Source organism: Ananas comosus, linkage group 12 (assembly GCF_001540865.1).
Source record: "Ananas comosus cultivar F153 linkage group 12, ASM154086v1, whole genome shotgun sequence".
In the NCBI taxonomy this organism is placed as follows: Eukaryota; Viridiplantae; Streptophyta; class Magnoliopsida; order Poales; family Bromeliaceae; genus Ananas; species Ananas comosus.
Window position 1 is genome coordinate 8,347,976 of NC_033632.1, and position 4,153 is coordinate 8,352,128.

The 4,153-nt window shown below is 40.8% G+C and overlaps 1 long non-coding RNA gene across 1 annotated transcript; it reads right to left on the reverse strand.

Moving 5' to 3' along the window:
• Positions 268-2,969, reverse strand: LOC109718797. The gene is made up of 5 exons (XR_002218520.1): positions 2,202-2,969; positions 2,031-2,116; positions 1,870-1,960; positions 1,045-1,474; positions 268-953 (listed from the first exon to the last, which is right to left on the reverse strand). It is a non-coding gene; the product is annotated as an uncharacterized LOC109718797 (long non-coding RNA).

Genomic DNA, 4,153 nt, shown 5'->3' on the forward strand with positions numbered 1-4,153 from the left:
ACCGTGTCTAGACATAGTGAATCATTCACCGTGTCCAATACAACTACCTGCGACTTAGCCTTTTTTGGCTAAGTTCTAGATATTTGTATTGGACACGGTGACTGGTTCACCGTGTCCAATACAACTACCAGCACTTAGACATTTTTGCTGGCGCAAAAAACCAGATCAATCAACAATACAACATCACAACGAGGTTAGCACAACAGTACAATACAACATCACAACGCAACAACAAATTCAATCCAACAATACAAATAATTCAGCATTAACAATACACACATCAGTACCAACAGAATCTTAATAAAGCATTAATACTAGATAATCACAACAGAATATCAAAAATTAAAGCAAGTTTTACAATAATATAGAAATATAATATCATGATCTCCTCCTACTCCCTCGACCACGTCGTCCACTACGTCTGCGACCACGATCAACACCATGCTCATCAAAAGGCTCTAAGATCTCCAATTGGTCGAGATGCTCGATAGCAGCACCCTCAATAACCGGCTGAGTGTCCTGCGTCTCGATCACCCGTCCGATCTAGTGCTCAATCATAGTAGGTGTCGGTACTATGTCTGGCCGCGGAGGAGCTGAAGAAGAGGGCTGATCTGTATGATGATACCGCATGTGTCGTCGGTGCCTATGATAAACAATATCAATAGGCCGAGGTGGATCCTCTGGTACTGGTGCTGGTGCCGTGTCCATAACATAAGGTGGCTCCTCTATCGGTGATGATGGCCTCGGTGGACTATATACTGGTGCATGGCCGGACGTCGATGCTCCACCATAGTCTGCTGATCGTGGAGGTACAGTGTGTGGAAGCGTAGGTAAAGTCTCCAAAACTGTTTCCATCTGATCGGCAACGTGTGATAGGGCATCTAATACTCCACCTCCTGGAATATCCGGCAGACACATCTGATCGTATAATGTGATCTCTGCACGATATCGACCTGAAATAAAAGCACCATCATAAAGATTATACGAAACTTTCTTGTATATATAAAAATAAATATAAAAAGATATTATATATTACAATCATACCAATACTCTCGACGTGACCACGTGGGTGATACGCGAGGGGTGGCCTTTGTACAGGTGTAGATATCTACCCCATGGTGATCGTCCAATACCACTGCATGTAAATAGTGGTAGCTCGTATAGGATCTGGATCTATCTCAGGGTCCACCTCTGCTATATCTACCAATCTATCATTCCAACGCTGAATGTATGAAGCATGGTATGCCGCCCAATCCTCATCTGTTCTACCTCGTGAATTGATGCGAGGTATGGCAAGCACTGCTTCAGGTATATGCTGTAATAGCCCAAACTGTCGAAGCACACGATCCGGATGATGCAGCTCAATAATGTGGAAACAGACTAAGGTGGTACTCGATCGCCAAACTTGGGACCCCGCCAGACAAAAAGATGGGAGCGTCTCTAACACTGTGTCTGTATAAGGCCTCTATGTAATCTATTGTGAAAAATACATATGATTAGTTATCAAAATTGCTATATATTGATCTCGTGTTTAAGTTGCGTATATTAGACAACATTGCTACGAAAAGATGATCAAGTGGCCGGAAGCGCAAAAGCGCATTGCAAAATGCCAAATTCACCATATTATGCAGTTTTTGATGCTATACTAGGTGTATAAGTCACTACTTGCCTTATCTTGATGCTATACTAGGTGTATAAGTCACTACTTGCCTTATCTTGATGCAATTTTTGGACTAGTTCTCTCTATGTTTATTCCTTAAACTACTATATTGACCTACTGGAATTTAAGCTACAACAAAATTTCAATTCAAAAAATAAGTAGATAAGCTTTGAATACAAAATTCCACAGATTGAGAAACTTTTATTTACCTGAGACTCTAATTGCTGATCCAGCTGATCATGATAAAACTCAATGTCAGTAGCCCCGACATTGTCCCGAAAAGCTAGCCTGGTATTCCACCTGATTCATTTATATCATATTAGTTATGAATAAATAGTATATAGAAAACTTAAAATGAAAAAATACTTACCGACACCCTAGTAGCATGTTGGCAAACTTTGGCTGCGGTCCTACTATCTCAGGGCGGCCAATGTATAGGTGGTCCCATGCCTATATCTATACAAAAAAAGATAGTTAGAAATGGAAACAAAAATCATGACTTAAGTGTAAGTATTGTAAGGGTGCTAGTAAGGAATTGTACCTGAAGTAATGTCCCGAAATAACAACACTCGACCTTCCCCCTCCGCCCGAACTCGTGAAATCCAAATCGTCGAACTGTATATGCTCTAGTACTTCTCATCTGGCTATTGATGGTGTTTTCAACAGTCGAGACATTGCGTAGACATTGCAGCGCCCTCCGCCCGATGTTTTAGAAAAAATTCTACTACTCGATGAAACGTTGTCATCACAAAAGCTGTAATTGGTAAGGCGCAAACTCCCCTCAACACCCCATTTAAACTTTCTGATCGGTTAGTTGTCATAATACCGAATCGTCGACCACCATCAAAAGCTTTAGCCCAGTATGTCCTATCGTTATGAAGATTGTCAACCAAAAGATAAGCTTCTTCATCCATAGCCTTCAATTCTTCCTTTAATGCGTAATATTGTCGTTCTTTTGAAGCATTCCCAATTCGATAAAATATTTTAAGTAAGTATTTTGCTTTTTAATGAATATTCATATTGGCCTTCATATGTCGCAAACACCATCGATGAGTATGACCTTCAGATGGTGGGAATACAAGTGCAACGAGGTTCGCTAGCCCTTTAAAACGATCTGATATTAGTGTAATAACTCGAGATCTTGTTATATACCTTCTTAGGCAACTTAAAAATCACTCCCAACTCGAGCCATTCTCCCCCTTACAAATTGCGAAAGCTAGCGGAAATAAACCACCATTGGCATCGACACCTGTAGCAATTAATGCGTGGCCTCCATATTTTCTATACAAATGGGTAGCATTGATACTAAATAATGGCCGGCTGTCACGCCCCGAACCCGATCCTTTTGGACGGTTCGAGCACGTCGAACAGACGCCGAACGGACAGAGCCTCTTCTGTCCGTCCAAGGCTCCACAACAAGTATCAACAGAGTGTAAAATTTGCATAAGCGAAAGTATACACAATGACTTGCACGAGGGCAAGCAATAGCCAAAGTGAAAGAACTAATTATTCAACATACAAGTACTATGATTAATTTTAAATCATATACATGCATACTACTTTAACCAAATTCTTTTACAACTTTGCATCATTTCTTTTATATATCACATATTACAACTATTTGCATTTAAATTGTAATCCTTTATATCATTCATTTAAATATCTTTGATACAACTAAAATCATCAAATACAAAAGATGATATAAAGGGGTATGCAACTACAAAATGTAAAAGTATCTCGGGCGGTCTCTGGCTAGGGTGCGATACCCTTACCGCGATCGTCCGCCGGCTCGCTCGGCCCCGGCTCTATGGAAATAGTGGGGTGAGAACTACAACAAAGTTTCCAGTGGGTTCGGCCCCGATCTCGCCGACTTTCCCACTAGGTCTAAATCAGGCATAATAGAAGAAAGGAAAGATAATAACCGACTAACAAATGCAGCTAATATGCCTGAATAATAAACTCAATCATATGCTCAATGAGATGCTCATGATGAATGCAAGTTTACATTTTCTTTACCAAAATCTTATGGCTAACCTATTGGGCCCTCAGCCTGTTAGGCATTCAGCTTCCTCCCGTAGGGTTCCATAACTCACCAACTCAAAATCTCAATTTTCGGGCCCTTAGCTTCCTCCCGTTGGGACCGTCCTCTGGGGATTCCCCTTCCCAGTGGTGACAATTCCGGAGCACACCGCTTGAGGGAGAGCGACCTCCCTCAAGCTAAGACTATAGGCGAGTAAGATCAATTCTTAGGTTTTAAGATTCCAATGCTCATATGACCCTTATCTTTAAGGTTTCTATGTCACCATGTCACTATTGTTCTTTACTTGCATTCATTAACTAATACTAGTGTCATATACACTAACTTGTTCTTTGTACTCATTCGCTAATGCCACATTTGTTCTCTAAGTGTTCAACTCTTGCATTCTTGTCATTTACTAATGCCACACACTCTAGTGTTCATTTGCATGCTTGACATTTACTAATGCCACCCAA